At 37.8% G+C, this 18,029-nt stretch overlaps 1 protein-coding gene across 2 annotated transcripts in view; it reads right to left on the bottom strand.

Moving 5' to 3' along the window:
* cpne7 (copine VII) overlaps positions 1-18,029 on the bottom strand; it is a 98,327-nt gene that overhangs the window by 72,906 nt on the left and 7,392 nt on the right. The gene's annotated exons all lie outside the window — the stretch shown is intronic.

Here is an 18,029-nt window from a genome sequence, read left to right as displayed (position 1 = left end):
TCTGTTTAGCATGGAAAAATGTTTGCTTTGCTGATTGAAATAATAAAATTGACCAATTCAGTAGAGCCCCTGCAGAGAAGTGCTGAAGTTCATCACTGTTTTTGACACATTTTTTATGGTTTTACTAACGGTTTTACCAAGATAAGACTACTGCTCTGTTTGCAAAAAATGAAGCTGGGATTTTTCCTCCGTAAACAGCATCAAAGTAGTTTTTTAGTGCAGCTGACTACTTTTTTAAAAGGGAAGGTCCGTAGATCCAGTTTTTTCCCATCCTTGATTCTGTCAATAGCCGTGTTTTATTCACAATAAAACATAGCTATGACTGCTTAAACGAAGGAGCCATTCACACAAAATGCTTTTTTCCATTCCAGTGCAATACTTTTACATTGTTTTTCTATGCAAACATGCGCTAGATGGACGTGTATAACTGTTGCGCTTACGTCTTGAGCATGTTTTTCTCTATTCCAGTGCCCGCACATCCTGTGTGCACTACACAACACCCTTAGCAGCCACTCTTATTAACGTAAACATATATACAGTATTTGTTTTCGTTGATATTGTTCATTAAAGCTTACTGTGTTCTGCAGAGTAGAGTATTGAGAGAGAGAGAGAGAGAGAGAGAGAGAGAGAGAGAGAGAGAGAGACGTGCATTTAGAACTAGCCTTTTCCTTCAGATCAGTCCTATGTTCATAATAAAAAATGCTGCGATATCTTGTGCTTTTAACAGTTAACGGGTTTTCTCATGCACTGACACTGACAGCACTAGTCAAAGCATTTGTCAGGTGCGTCTTGCTCTGTGTTCACAACAGCTTCCACTCCTTTCAATATAAAGGTCTTCGCTACTGACTGACTCACTCATAAAATGCCATCGAATGGCGTAGTAATGTGACTTCTGTTACTGTTCATGGTCAGGGACTATTTTTTTCCAGTGGAAGGAAAGAGATTTTAGGGATTTGCATTGCAAAAAGTAGCATTGATACACGTTTTTTGTGTCATTTGTGACTTATTCACAATACAGCACAGCCTCAAGTACCTTATTGCTTACTTGTGGGAAATTATACAATTGCCAAGTAGCATTCAAACACTGCGGGTGTCATTCTCTGGGGTATTTCTAAAATGGTCATTTGTTATTGTCACACAAATACGGAAAACAACTATTTAAAATCAAATTGTGAGGTAATCAATCATACTCTCAGACTCTCACTAAATCAGATTAACAGTGTCAAACCTCTAATGTGTCTGTACAACATATATCAAGCAGGGAACGACCCTCCTCCATCAGCCCATGTTTGACAGAGTCTTTCTCAGCAATTACATACAGCCTCACATATAAAATATTCAGCCCTTCAATTTGCATGTGTCCTTGAACCGAGGCGTACTCTCACATAGCGCAAGCGGTAGTAAATCAAACTAAAGGAGCTGTTATGGGATGAATCTTAAAAAACCATTATGTCCAGGTCATAATTCAGCCCAAAATCAGAAGGAAATAAGACATTATATTCCACATTAAGAAAGGGACCATTACACTGTAAAAAAAATTGGTTGGTTTTTGTTGGTTTAACTTAAAAAAGTAAGTAACCTGGTTGCCTTAAAATTTTGAGTTTATTGAAATTAAGAATTTGAGTTGATACAATGAAGGAAATTTGTTTAATAAATTGAAACTCAAAATATTATTGTATCTGAACCACATACAAAATTTGATAAATCATGAAAATAGCACTATTGTGTATGTTTCTCTGCGTCATCAGAAATAAAACATAAACAATTACTCCAATATGCTTACAAAATCTTTTAATAATCTTTTAATAAAGGTTGTCGAATCTCAAAAAAATGTTAATTGTATTAACTCAAAATTTTAATTTCAATGAACTCAAAATTTTAAGGCAACCAGGTAACTTTTTTTCTAAATAATTTTTTACAGTGTGTTTGTGATATTGTGATACTGTTTTCATGAGAATTTAGTGCATTTGGAGCAATTCTGTACACTGTATTATTCATACAGAAAAATAGTTGTAGTTGTAGTAGTAGTTTAATGTATGCTCATTTAAATAAAACTAAAAAGATTTGCATTTAAAGATATTTGATAGCACTAGACTGTTTTTAGATTTAAAATAGATAGCTTCTACCTGGGAGGTCAAAAATGTGCAGTTCTGGTGTAATATTGCTAATATTACTTTTTTGAGGAGCATCTTGGATATAGAGCATGGCATTGAGAAACTATTATGTCCAATAACCTCTCGACTAGATTACTGCAAGACTGTGCTGGCCGAATGGTTTCTCAGTCCCTGTATAGGCTACAGCTAGCTCATACTTCATACTGCTGCAACTAGAGTCTCTGCTATCGCTCCAAACACCCAACTGCCTCCCGCGGCTCTTCCAATCACAGAAAAGCAGGCCTCTTATCAATTCCAAGTACATCTGCTGCTGGAAAACCATTTTGATACAGAAGTCCCCAGTTACAGAATGGCCAACATACAGAATTCAGACACATTCCCAATACTGAAGTCTAGATTAAAAACTCTGGTTGGGTCAACTCACGTACACACAAAGCCTGAATGTGTGCCTGTGCCACGTAGAGTCTGGAATGAAATTATGATATTGTCAACCTTCCAACAGACCTTCCAATGAGGAGACAGACTGCATAGCTTTGAGTAGATTTTTTGTTAGAGCTTTTATCACTTACTTTTGCTCACTGCGAGTTTAGATTTATCACCGTATTAAGATTGTTAGTCAATAATTGTATCGCCTAAAACTCATCTTTGATCACCAAAATGACATTAAAAGTTTTTTCCCGCATTCACGGCATTTTGCATGACTGTACATTTTAGCGGCATCTAGTGGTGAGGTTGTGAATTGCATTCACCCACAGCTCACCTCAGAAATACATAGAGAAACTACGGTGGCCGACTAAGGACAAAGATGTCATTGTCAGAGAGAGCAGAGAGTAGCTAGCACTCTGGGAAACTACTAAAACTACTGAAGCCAACTTCTGTGGAAACATGGCGGTGCAAAATGGATTTTTTTTTACTGTAAGGGGACTCGCAGTGTATGTAGATAGAAACGGCTCATTCTAAGGTCATAAAAACATAAAGGTACAGTATGTAAGGTCTTTATACATCACTTACATATATTATATTGTATTTCGGTCAATTAATCCTCATAAATACTAGACACTTCACCTTTAAAATAGCTTGAATGTAACACCCTTGCTTCATTTAGTATACACAGAACCATGATAATGCAAATTATCCCCACCTTCATTCACTCACACCAGCTCAGAACTTTTACTCAAGTTACTGTGGTAAAAGCTGCACAAAGATACCGCTCTTTTTCATTGGACACAAAACAGTAATTAATATGATTAGCCTTTTGCTTGACTACGTTATCAAACAGCTAATAATGTGTTGCTAATGTTACACAAACCATGTTCCCGTTCACTATCTCAGTCCGCCTTCTAAAAATCAGCATTGAAAAAAAATGCTAAAAACGCTTTGAACATCATAAAACGTCAGTGGAGAAAGGCATAGGCAGAGCATCATACCATCAGGCATATTATATACATAATTATTATTTTGCCAGTGGTACCCAATTTTTGGTTGACGTGATTGGTTTCAAGGTAGTTTATAATACCAGTGATTTCAAACCGCGTTTTTGAGACTGTCTTTGGTTCAATTTTTGGAGAAAATACTTATGGATTTGCACATGGTTTGTCTGAAAGCATATTTAAAACACCACATAGACTTATAAACAGCATTAAAAACTTGATTTTCATTATTGATTTTCTTTAATTAATGAATAATCAAATAGGTGCCTAACTTCTGTTTAGTTTAATTACAGAGAGTAAAGAAACCAAGAGGAAGAGACTTTTGAGATCTTGTCAACATGAAAAATATCAAAGTGCGTTATACAGCAGTAAAGGGGCTGTTAAATGAGCCAGTGTTTGTCACTTTACCCCTTACGGTGGCAGATTTATGATGTTTGAGCAGTATAAGAAAAGCAGTGACAGAAAGGAAGTGATGTATGTAGCCTACGAAGAAGAGATTACACGCCAGGTTCTTGGGGGTCTCAGTGCAACAGAATATTATGCTAAATTTACACATACTATCTAACGTTCACCTTGAGCGAGAGAGAGCTAGAGAGAGCGAGAGAGAGAGAGAGAGAGAGAGAGAGAGAGAGAGAGAGAGAGAGAGAGAGAGAGAGAGAGAGAGAGAGAGAGAGAGAGAGAGAGAGAGAGTAAGTGAAAGAGAGCGCAAAGAGAGATATGAGTAGGCTTAGCTCCCACTCAATTTTAGCTCTTCATTTGCATAACAATGGCACTTCCCATTGATAGGTGCTGCATGAGCAGCTAGTGGAACACCTAATGGCTCAAGAGTATTAGAGAAGCACTTAGTACAACATAGAAGCAAAAATCAACATGTTCAGAATCATTTATGAATAGTTACAATATAGCAATACGAATATGCCAACCCAGGCTTATTGGTAAAATTCAGTTTCTGCATAATGATATTATGTTGCTTCTTGCACGTTTCAAAACACTTTCAATGAGAAAAGTCTAGTGAGTGTCCCTTAAAAGCATGTTCAGTTTTAACCAAAACTGATTAACATGAATCCGGCAAATTTTATTAAAGGGTTAGTTCACCCAAAAATGAAAATTAGATGTTTATCTGCTGACCCCCATTGCATCCAACATGTCAGTGTGTCTGTTTCTTGTGAACTAACCCTTTAATGCTGCGCAGTTCGGAAATGAAATGTCCGGTGAGTGGCGCTAAAAGGATAATGCTCATACATTTAAAAACAGCTTACCATCTACACTTAGCTTAACCGATGGTGTTAAACGCAAACATATGACCAAAACACATTTTTGTAACGGACATAGGCCAGGAAAAGCTGTATGCATAAACCTTACGCTAGCGCACCACATGGGAGACCTTGGTTCGAATCCCGCTCGGAGCGGGTCAAGTAGGGCCGATTACATTTGGTGCTGTGACCCTGATGGGAGTGAGGTTTAGGGGGTGAGTTTAAAGGATGTAGGCCAGTAAGAGCTGTGCATGTAAAACTCACTCCCCTGGCCTTAAGAGGCATGCTAGCACACCCGCCTCCAATGCCGGAGACCCCAGTTCGAATCCTGTTCGGGCGGGTCAAGTAGGACCGGTTACATTTGATGCCATGACCCGGATGGAAGTAAGATTTCGGGGGGATATAACGTAGTCCAGTAATAGTAAAACTCACTCCCCTGGCCTCAAGAGGTGTGCTAATGGCTGTGGTCTTTAGCATCCATGATAGCTTGCCTGCCTCCCTCACTGTAGACCCTGGTTCAAATCCCACTTGGAGCAGGTCGAGTAAGACCGGTTACATATGGAGCTGATTATGTGATGCAAACATCATAATGTGTAACTTTACAAATGACAATGGTTCTTTGCATTATGATAAATGTTTTAACATAGTATTGTGCAAGGAATCGCTTGAAAATCATTATTAATAGATAATTCACCCTGTAATCATAATCGTGAAAAGGAACACAAGTCGGTGGTGTTGTTGGTGTCTCTGTAGTTAATTTCAGCTGGAAACTGCAGTGAATGGTGTGTATAGGTTTGTGTTTTTTACGCATACAATAGACTAGCGTATGCGAGTAGTGCAGAGAGTCCACTTGGAGGGAACACTGGCCCAGGGCCGTTTCATATTTGAAAAAAAAACTGAATTGACAGAACTACAACAAACTACTGAAGATCGTGATGTGGAGCGCTGAGTTGTGGAGTCACCACGATAAAAGATATATTTTACTTATATCACATATTTTACTTTATAACTGTTAAGAACAGAATGACTATGGTGGTTCACCAGCTTGACCAGCACTATACAAGATCTAACCAGCATAAACCGGCCTTGACCAATATGGAATTCATACAGAAATATACACATAGATGCCTCATTAGCAGATGTTTCTATAGGCCACTATAAAAAATCTGTTTGCCATATTGGAACAGTTAAACCACTGGTCCATGAACACTCTGCAGTTGACTGCATATGTGTATGAATATCTAGCCTGACGTGGTCATACTCAATTCTAGTCAGAATATGAGTCTGACACTGCTCCATTGGGTTGTGATTATGGGGTGTGTTTCAACCAAACCAGGAAAGACATCAATTGGATAAACCTACAACCAATCAGAGCAACGGAGTGACGCATAACGTTAGTTGTCAAATGTCAACAGAACTCAAGTGCACTGTGTTGCCAAGTCCGCGTTTTTTCTGTGGGTTGTTTTCCATGTCCGCGGGGTGAAGCGACCATTATGTGATCTATAGACCTAGGACTGAGAATTTTAGCAGGCAACCGTGTCAAAATAACACACATTTTACCCGCCAAACGGCATTTTTTTTCCAGAGAATCTCCCGAGAAGCTATTGTTTTGGGCTAGTAGTTGGCGTGTTTTGTTGTAAAATCTTGGCAACTCTGTATGCATGCGCACTGGAATAAACGATCTTTGCCAGTTTTGTAACAAAAAAGAATTTAAGGATACACAGCTACTTACCAACATGATCATCATTTCAGAGAGAAATAGTGAAGGTGAATGAATATACAAACAAGCTCTCCGTTTAGGATTTGAACAACTTCAAACAAGCGCCTTTGATGACGTGCATGATTACGTTATGGTTTCTCATCTGTTCATCATCGTCTAAAGCCCGCCCTGACAATTTCATTGGTCCAAACAGTTTCTGTTCGGGCATAATTACTCCTCTATGGATCAAGTCCAGATCGAACTGTCTGAGCTCAAATGTTGTAGGCGGGGATGAGTTCAGCTGGCATCCAAGCTAATGAATATCTATATCTGAAATAAACTTAAGCAGATGATTTTGTTAAAATAACACCAAACCAAAGGCGTAAGTTTACACAACATTAAAAAAGTTGCCATTGTTTAAATACCTGTAAACATACAAAAGCACAAACCAACACATTCTCACTTGTGAAAGGATATGCCATTTCTTGGAGCAGGGGTCTCAAACTCGCGGCCCGCGGGATGATATTTTGTGGCCCCCCTACTTGACAACAAAGTTTAGTGTTAGTGCGGCCCGCGCGTTGTTTGAAAACCATTATTGGCGGAGTCATTGCGGAGTCGTTATGCCTCACTTTGCGTGTGTGTGTGTGTGTGTGTGTGTGTGTGTGTGTGTGTGTGTGTGTGTGTGTGTGTGTGTGTGTGTGTGTGTGTGTGTGTGTGTGTGTGTGTGTGTGTGGCTGCGTCCGAAAACCTAGGCTGCTGACTCGTTGCCTCACTGCCTCATCAGACAATGACTTGTAAGGCAGCGTTTTGTGCATGAGGCAGTGTAACAATTTAATGATCTACAGCAAAATAGAGAGAGCTTTGAAAACTAAACACATATTTAATTACTACAGTAGTGATTTCTCGCTAGAAATGACATCAGAAGTGTAATAAGTTGGTAAAAATCGTACATTTACACACAAACTGACCCGCAAACGCAACTTCTGGACGCCATCTTTTTTCCTCAGTTCAACTGTCACTAAATGGAAAGCACAGGATTGTGGGATATCAAAGGCAGCGAAGGACACATGTACGCTGCCTTCAAAAATCGATCAGATGAAGGTATCTCAGGAAACAGGAAGTGAAGCAAACATTAGATTCGGACGCAGCTTGATGCCTTCCTGCCTTCAAATGTGTCCTACGAAGGCCGCATTTTCCAGGTTTCGGACGCAGCCTGGGTGTGTGTGTATGAGACTTAGCTCGTCCCTCTCTCATGCAGTATAATTGGTTGACACCGCGTGATTGACATGAACAGAGGCTGATCAGACAGTCGAAATGAATGTGGTTTAACGACGCTTAAATGGCCAATCAAATCAAAGTAGGCGGGATTTACCTTCTCTTTTGGCTCGCGCAGTCTTCACACACACACAGACGAGCGCGTCAATCTATTGCGTAATGCCATTGTGTAGAGAGACTTTCCGGTGAAAACACAAACCTAAATTGCACACACAGAAATGCACACGAAATGCAACGTGTCCATGCTCTTAATATAGAATCATTGATAAACATAAGGAAAACTATATGAGCGGATTAGAACTCTGAACATTTGAGACGATTTACTAAAAGGCTACTATTAGACCACTGAGGAACTCAAATATAAGCAGCGGATGTACGTATTTATTCAGTCATGCGAATAATCTCGGGACTAATAATATATTTGACGACAATTAATGGAAATATTGTTTGCAAATAGTCCCAAATAGATTATTTCTCAACTAGAATTAGACCTAGAATTTTATTCACTGTTCTGTTTGACCTGGTTATGGCCTTGCTTTGAATAAGTCTATTATTTTAAATAAAAATAAAAACATTTATTATTTCATTCACTAATTTCTATTGGCTATACTTATCAGTACACAATTACCATCACACATCTATTGGTAATAGAAAGATGCGAAGGACGAAGGATAACCAGATCCAAAAATCTCAAAAATGTATTGGCAATATAAATAAAATAAAAAAATGAGTAGGCAAGAGAAGCCTATATGAACCATTTATGTTCAGAAAGGAATGTTCAAGTTCAAAAAGAACAGTTCATGTTCAGAAGAAACATTCATGTTGAAGAACTGTTAATAATAAAGATTGAGAAGATTGGATCAGTTGTGCTCTTTTTTTTTTTTTGGAAAACTTGATGCGGCCCAGCCTGACCCAGAGTCTACCTCCAGCGGCCTCCGGGTAATTTGAGTTTGAGACCCCTGTCTTAGAGCATTTCTATATCTGTGATTTTAAATCCAAAGAGCTGTGCATATTATGGTGTGTTCTGAAAAACTCTTGGAAGATTTTTACTGTAAGTGACAATGTTGTCTGTTCCATGATGGCGGACACATCGTCGTGTCTGGATTGGTCGAATGCAACATGCCGACTAGGGATGTTCCCAAAGCACGGATAATGGCTCCAAAGTGAATAACGGATTCTACTAAATAATAGGGAAAAAATATTGGGCAGGCCCATTTACTCCTCGTGTTTGCTGGATGTTAGAGAGGGCCACGCTGCCATCTCTACATCTCTCAGAAATCACGGCTTTGACAAGAGTGGTCTCGAAAAATACTATGGTACATCATACACATTTCTACTATTTGATATTTTAATGTTTTAAACCTTGCACGATGCAGCCTGGTCTCACCCTTAATACGTAGGTATTAATACGTTACTTTCAAAGAGACTAAACGTACGTCTTAGTACGTTTGGAGAAGTGCTAAAATGTAAAATATAGACGTATTTGCAACATTTAAACGTAGTATTATTACATTTTTACAGCTAAAAAACGTAAAATATTTACGAATCCATCATGAAATCTTTTTTTTTGAGAATACAAAACTTTATTCTGGTAAAATCATTTTTTTTTTTTAAATATCATAAAGATATCTATATAATTTCCCTTTGACCATTTTATTGATTAATCTACGATCCCTTAACACTACCCCAAACCTAAACCTACCAATTTAATACAGAATATAAAGAAAATAAAAGGTAAAACGTTGGAAAATGACGATTTTGGTAACAATATAGCATTAAAAAATATATTTTGAACGGCTAATCCTACACTTACCCCTAAACCTACCCATTAGCATTTATTAAAACAACGTACTGTTATAAAAGCATAACAGACAGACCAGTGTACTCACAATAATTTATTTATTGCAAAAATGTCAAAAGCGGTACCAAAAGTAGTTCAAATGAAGATGTGTTGCAGTCGCAGTCCTCTCTGGTGGTATAACGTTAATAGTTTTGTATGAGGTACAGAGCAGAATGTTAGCTATTAATCAATGAAAATATTAATCCGGCTTCTCTCCGTGAAGTTGCGCGCTTCCCATTTCAAATAAAAATCGACTGAAACACGACATGTCAAAATCTGTGACGAAGCAGGCGAGAGCCAATGAGCGTTCGATGCCACTGCCGTAAATCATGTTGTAACGCTTCATGAGAGCGCGTTTTTTAAATATGAATTTACGAGCGCGAGATTTGATGTTTGCCGTCGCGCTACTGAGAGGAGATGAAGACTAATGGAGATGAAGATCACCGGGCTCAATTTTAGATTTGTTTCTCGCAAACATATCGATTCTAACTATTTGGATTACAGCAAACGAATAAAGTGTTGCGTTTTGTGAATTGATGTTGTGTTTTGGTGTTGTGATCGCCAGTTGCTGAATAGGAGAAAATGCCTTTTTATGTCTCACAGCAAACAACAAGTTAAATACTACAAAATGGTTGGCAAGAATGTTATTCATCTGACGGTTTTAAAATTCAGTCTTCTTTTAACATCACCCGAAATGAGTTTGTAGTGATGTCACGAGAGCAAAATGTTATTGTATATTTCTGTTATTTTATATTAGGTTTATTAACTTAGTAAAATGCATTTAATAAATGTGACTGAAAACATGTATTGATGTGACTATTGGATATAAAATAAACAATATTAATGCCACGATTTATGGGAGCCGATGGCTGGCTGCTTACACGTTAACGTCGATAATTTACATTTTAGTGCTGTCAATACGTCAATATTGTACATTTTAGTGCTGTTAATAAGTCAGTATTGTACGTTTTATTGTGTGTGAAAACGTTAGTAAATGTACGTGTAGTAGAATCACACTTTACGTAAAAATACTCACGTATTTTCATGAGATCGTGTGTGAAAATGTTAGTAAATGTACGTGTAGTAGAATCACACTTTACGTAAAAATACTCACGTATTTTCATGAGATCACGTTGCACGATGTGATACACAAACAAATAAATGTTATAATTATAATTACAATTATTTAGTTATTTTTAGTTATAATATTACAGTTATAGAAGGCATGTTTGTTCAATGATAACTATGAAGATAACTTCACAAACTTCCAGTTAAACGGCCGCTCACTTCCAGGTTTATCCAAATACAAAAAGATTTCAGATTGTTACAGACACAGATACAGATATTGGCTCTGCTGCACACCCCTAATGCTAACAAACACTTTTATTTAACCTTTAGGCAAGTTACTTACACTTGCAACTCCTTGGCAACTGCCCAGAACACCCTAACACCGAGGCAGTTTTGCAGATTTTTTTAACAAACATTTTCAGGCAGAATATCTGAGAATCTATTTTTGTTATACACTGGAGAATTTCTTGAGTCAATTTTGAACTCAAGTTTTTCTGCGGTGCAGTGCATGAACAATGAATTCATATTTTGGACCCTAAGTAATGTTAAAAACAGAGTCTTTCTAAATACAGTAACATTCTGTCTTTAGCTGCAAAGTGACTGCAATTGGAAGATATATATATATAAAACAAAAACTGACAGCAGTCAGAGATTTGGTAAGTTTTTTACAAACCTCTTGACATCTTAACAAAACTGCCTAATGTGTTTATGATTTAAAAGGATAAGTTTGGAAAACAGGACAATGGCGAACATATCTGTTGCTTTGACCATTGGATTGTAGAGCAGAATCCGCTTAGTGTCTCATGCTGTGTCGATTCATACGCTCAGTGCTCGCCTGAGAACATTAAAGCCTAATGTTTAACTTATCATACTCTGGCCATTCTGATAATACGAACATGGTTCAATGTAACACGTTCCAGTTCATTAAGAAGTCATGAGATCTAATGGGAATAACATGAGAATATGGATGGGATTGAGAGCGTGGAATATGTGATGTCAGGTCTCCTGTAGCAAAATGAGACTATATTGACACATCCTAGACATGCGTGCCAAGATCCCTGAAAACGGCTGGCAGACATTCAAGACAGAAAATGTAGACTAATGACGATGGAAGAAAGAACAGCATCACATATATGTTTTGCACTGACTGGCAAAATGCCTGTCTAATATTAGTTTTTTCTGCTACAACCAATCTGGAAGGTGTAAAAGCTAATGTCACGGAAAATATCAAAGTCATTAATTATAAAAATACTGCCGCTCTATGACTGAAATGACAAGTGTAAAACCATGCAAATGATATTTAAAGTGAGTCTATAATTTCTCTATGCGTATTATAGTGATGCCGTAAACGCCTCTATACGGCAGGGTTACCGTGATTTTGCCAAATAAGACATATTCCAGACAATTGTCTGAAAATGAAATACTAACACTATTCCTACACATAACTTATCCATAAAATCAGAGGGAAATGATAGGTGAATATCACTGATGTAGAAGCTCCTAACTGTGGCTGTAAGCTTAAACTTGACATAAACTGTACACTTGTCCTTCTGATCTGATAGGCTGATTTGAACGTTGATCCAGGGACAAGAAAATTGTTAATCCAGGAACATGATGTATTTGGTGAAATCTGTAAATATTCTGAAAGCATTTTAAAAATGGTTATTCATTTGAGAGCCTGTATTTAGTCATTTTTTGAACAAAACCAAGAAAGATTGTTGAATATGGATTTTCTATGCTCACAGAAGATTACCGTACAAAATGTTGATTCTCTAAAACCAAAACTCATTATTTCACATTCATTCAGTTTTCACACATAATTTACACATCACATTTTGATCACTGTTGCTATTATGACAAACCCATTAAGACAAACCCATAATATTCGGGCAAGAATAAAAAAAATCATAGTCAATTCTTTATTAGTATTCAATTCAAGCTAAACGGTCATTAATCAGCGTATTGATTCACGATTTGGATCGCGTGTCAAACTGCCAAACTGCTGAAATCACGTGACATTGGCAATCTGAATAATGAATCAATCCACTGATTCATAACCATTTGAAACTTAATTTGAGGTTTGAAAACAAACGTGGAAGAGAAGACAATGCTGAATAAAGTCGTAGTTTTTGCTATTTTTGGACCAAAATGCATTTTCAATGCTTCAAGAGATTCTTATTAACTAACTGATGTCTCATATGGACTACTGTGATGATGTTTTTATTCCCTTTCTGGACATGGACAGTATAGTGGGCATACACTTGCATACGCTCTCGGACTAAATATAAAATATCTTAAACTGTGTTCTGAAGATGAACAGAGGTCTTACGGGTGAGGAACGACATTAGGGTGAGGAGTTAATGACATCAATTTCATTTTTGGGGGCCTAACCCTTTAACTTAGTTAAGTAGAGATAACTTAATTCCATATGTGAAATTTACTTTAGAAAAATATGCATGCAAAAAAAAAAAAAAAAAAAATGCCAGTGTAATTGCAAAGTTACTTATAGTTAGTAGAATGTCTAAAGTACAATACAATACAGTGAGTCAATGGGGTCCACTGTCCAGTGTGGTTTATGACTGTATGAACAGCTAAAATAAAGATATGTTATGTGTTCCACCGAACAAAGACTGTCATACAGATTTGGTGAATAAAAGATGTTTTCATTTATGGGTGAACTATCCCTTTAAGAGGCTGTTCATCCAGTGACTCACCAGCACTATCATCAGCATAACCACTACAAACACTTTACAATGAAAACTAATCATGTTCACAATAATGCATCTCAAACCCAAATCAAACTTGCTGCTGCAGTCAGACTTAATCATTGGCACACAGTGTGAAGATAATGCATTTAGTGATATGATTGCCTTATTCACACTGACGAAAAGGCATTTTTTCCCTCGCTAAACAGCTCATCTTTGTGTCCCGCAGTTCTCAATGTGTGACTGTAAAAGATGTTATACAGAAAACAACATTTTTTAGATGAAAAAAATTAAATCCAGTGCATAGAGTCAATTAGTTTCAAGTGGACAAAGATAAGTCACAGTTTTCATTGTCAGCGGTTCTTCATCGTTCAATCTAAACCCGTGCTTTGCCAGCACATGGAGATATGCAAGAAAATCTGAAGAGCAAAGATGTCAGATCAGGGCAATCAGTTATTTTCAAGATATTCAACTCATGGAAAACGAAGCCATTGATGATTCATGCAATGTCCGCAACAACATCTCTTGCTTTTGCATTTCCAGCTTCCTGATTTTTGTGTCTTTTCTTTAAAATGGAATCTTTTAAAATGCAACGAATGCTGCAGCTGAGACAGGATGGCATCTATCGCTTTGTTCTCTGTGATGTTGAACGTGACACAGTTGTTGGAATAATGGGACCAGGATTAAGATTTCATCCTTCAGCCTGACACGTCGCTGCAGACGGCTTTGCCGAGCTGTCTTCGAAACCACTGCTGTGGCTCCAGATAATTTTTTTTTTTTTTTACAGTGACTGCTTTGATATGGAAAAAAAACACCAGAGTGGTCTCTCTCCTTGCTTCAAGCGCCCTTTCCTGCTGTGCGACAATTCCCTGCCTAGATTCATTCCAAAAAGTGCCCACTCCCCCCACTCAACAGCCCAGTCAACCTTCACACTCAAGACCTACTATCAGAATGTCAACTGAAGGCATTGTGTGAAATTATACCCATCCAACAGTTCTTAACCCAAAGCCTCAGAATTTAACACACAGGCCTGTTTTCAATTTGAATAATTAAAGAATAAAAAGAGTCTGACAGCAGATCCTGCAGAGCTACAAGTGTACAACTTAAAAATACAATACAAATTCATTTACTTCATACTATCATGATGAAATTTGGGAAAAAACAAAAGTATTCAAAGTATCAACCTTGTCAATAAATAGCGCTCATTTCCAATATTTTTTTTTAATTGTGAGTATATTTATTTTAAAATAAAAGGCTTCTAATTCAACATTTTTTTGTATCAACGGGGCTAAAGGCACACCTTAAAGGTGGGGTAAGTGATATCTGGTAACCGTTGTTGATATTTCAAATCCCCAAAACAAACACGCCCCTACCCCCAAAAGGGTCTCAGCCCTATTTTGATAGCGCCGCCCCACACATACGTAAACCCAGAAAAACGACTATGGCAGAATCTGTGTGTTACTAATCCAGATCGAATATTCAATGAAAAAGTCATCCCTTCTATTACAAAAGCACAAACCGTTCTCATGAACAACTAGATTGAACACGAGCCGACAGTCCAGCTAATGAACATATTACAATTATGACAAGATTAGAGTCATAGCGATCAAAAAACACAAACAGTTCTCATGAACAACTCGATAGAACACGAGCCGACAGTCCAGCTAATGAACATATTACAATTATGACAAGATTAGAGTTATAGCGATCACAAAAACACAAACAGTTCTCATGAACAACTCGATAGTACACAAACACAGTCCACTTAACGACAATTATGACAAGATTAGAGTTATAGCGATCACAAAATGGACTAACAAGCGAACATGACACACGAGCATAGTCGAGCAAAAGCAGCTGGTTCTTGGTCCGTCATGTGTGACTTGTGTGTTTTGAATAATGACGTGCACAGAGAGAGAGAGAGAGAGAGAGAGAGAGAGAGCGCTCTTCTGACCATGAATAGTAGACACGCCCCTTACCTGCTGATTGGCTACAAGTTTGTTATTCCACTCTGCCCGTGTCCTTTTTTTAAAACGGTTTTGAAACAACACTTACCCCACCTTTAAGAAAAAAATAGCTTTTCATTATTCCCATAGTGTTTGATTGCAGATTTTGTGTGAAAATAAATAATTAAAAGTGTTTTATTTTGTTTAAAGGGGTGATGAATTGAGAAATCAACTTTCCCTTGAGCTTTTGATATATAAAAGGTAATGATAATATATAAGGAATATGCTATATGTTTCAGAGCTGAAAACTTCCTTGTTAGTCAAAGAAAAGCTTTTCTTGACAGCTGGCTTCTCAAACGATCGATCTGCGAATGCGTGTCCCTGTGACATCAAGAGTGTGTAGAAACACCGCCTCAACAGAAGAAGATGAACGCTTGATTCTGTAACCCCGCCCACCAATTCGTGCATGACATGCAGCGACTGCCGGTGAAAAATAGCCTTTTGGCTAACTCTGGGAGGCTGACAGAGGCTTCATTAATATCTCTGAAATAAATAAAATAAAAAAATAAAAACATGTAACATAAATAACATAGGCCGGCCTACGTGAAGCTTAACCGGATCGAACTTCCAAGCAATAAAGTTTATGGTTTGTTTCAAACAGCCATAAGCTCCCTTCGGATTCCATATCGCATGGTTGAACTTTATTTGTAATGAAGATCCAGCTCACGTGGGGAAGACATTGCATCTGTTCGCTTCATTTCACTGTGGATTCATTTGTAAACCAGAGACTGGACTTGCAGACAGAATGAGATTACAAAACAATACTGTGGCTTCTGGATCTGATAGGAATGACGCAAAAAAATTATGTGAGTAAATTATTTTTTTATATGTGATAGGATTCCATTGTTGCATTTGATATGATTATGTACGTGTCTAACTAAACATACCTTACCAGGCTATCACAGTCTTTATATTTGAGGTGCTGTCGGTTTATTGCCCTGAGATTTGTGATCAGACTCGAACACTTAAATAGTGAAATACACGCACACACGAGTGTGTGTGTGTGTGTGTGTGTGTGTGTGTGTGTGTGTGTGTGTGTGTATGTGTGTGTGTATGTTATGCATCCGGGCCAAGTAATACAAAATAACATTCCAATCAATTGTGGGTATATGAGAGATACATCATTGTGTTTGTTTTGCGACATTTTGCGAGCCTTGTGGGTGAATCATTCCGGTTGCCGTTTCTCCACATTGGAAGTTTTCAAAACAATTTCTCACGTGTAAGGGAGCTGAAGCTCATTATAATATGCAAAACTGTTATCCAATCATAGCAGTAAACGTTTATTTCCAAGTCTTCAATGTGGCACGCCCATAAAAACAGAGCATTCCAGGAAAGAGGCACAAAACCAGGCTAGAAAATAGCTATTACTTATTCATTATGATGTTTTTGAATGTGAAAAACATGCAAACATTATAAGTTTGTGACCCCTTTAAAATCTTTTAAATGTATGAGGTGGCGAGGGGGGCCTTTTACCCCACACACGGATAGTGCCGAAACAAAATTATTTTAAGTCTGAAAGCATTAAAGAAGATCCCATATAATTTAACATTGATTTACAGTAGTAACAATAAATTACATTTAATTATATAATATGATTAATATCATATAACACCCAACTTAATATATGATCTTTACCCTCTGAATCTAACCATGTCATGTCAACAAATGGAAAAGTCAGTCAGCTGTGTTTTATCATGTTAATTATTGTCTTTCGCCCCAACAGCATGCAGGTGCATATTTTAAAAATTAAAAGAATACCATACTTTTACATATTCTTCCGTTATTGAAAAACGGTTGCTTCAATTACCTTTAACAAAACTGAAAATCAATAAGACGACTTTTGTCTCAAAATATATTCATTCATTTTAGCAATTGTCATTTGCTACTAAAATCGACAACATCAAATATTAGATCAAATTAGCGCAGAATCAACTTTCCACTGCTGTCTGTGCTAATATCCTAGCCTGACAAGCCAGACCCACATCAAGATGTTTGGTCTGGAAACTCACCATTGACAGGGCTCAATCCGAGGGGCGGGATAAACGGTTGTCTTTCAAACTCCCTCTGCACGCGATAGGATAGCGCTACAACCAACCAGAGCAACGAAGGTGAAACAGAGCTCGCTGACAAATTAAACATTCACCGTATACGGTCGGCTAAACTCCGAACACATCTTCCCTTTTTAAGAATGACTTCAGTGCCGTTCTTTGTTCTTTTCTCAGAGAAAAGCTTAACTCCAAGTCTTCCAGAGTCGCGGTCAAAGCTGATTCGAAAGACCGCCGCCGTTCGCCAGTTTCTGTGTTTACTAGAAGCACGCAAACGCAACTCGGCCGTCGTCATTATGGCCCTGCCCGCCGACTCTATACACGACGTGATTGGCCCGTCCAGATTGTGAGGAATACAGCTCAGAAGGGTATTGAGAGTTCCTAGACGACACTTGCGGGCAAATTAAATTTGCTGCCGCTAGGGTGCGTCTAGATTTCTAGGCTACTAATATCCACTTGCATCTTGAAAAAAATGTTTTGGAAAGTGCTGCAGCAAGTTTTTGTGCCATCTAGTGGTTTGGAGGAGAATAAAATCAAAGGCGCCTTTTACCCTGTGAATCCTTAAGTCCCTATGTACCCTATATATTATTTCCT

This window comes from Pseudorasbora parva, chromosome 1, assembly GCF_024679245.1.
Source record: "Pseudorasbora parva isolate DD20220531a chromosome 1, ASM2467924v1, whole genome shotgun sequence".
NCBI classification, from domain to species: Eukaryota; Metazoa; Chordata; class Actinopteri; order Cypriniformes; family Gobionidae; genus Pseudorasbora; species Pseudorasbora parva.
This window is presented reverse-complemented; position numbering and strand designations above follow the sequence as displayed.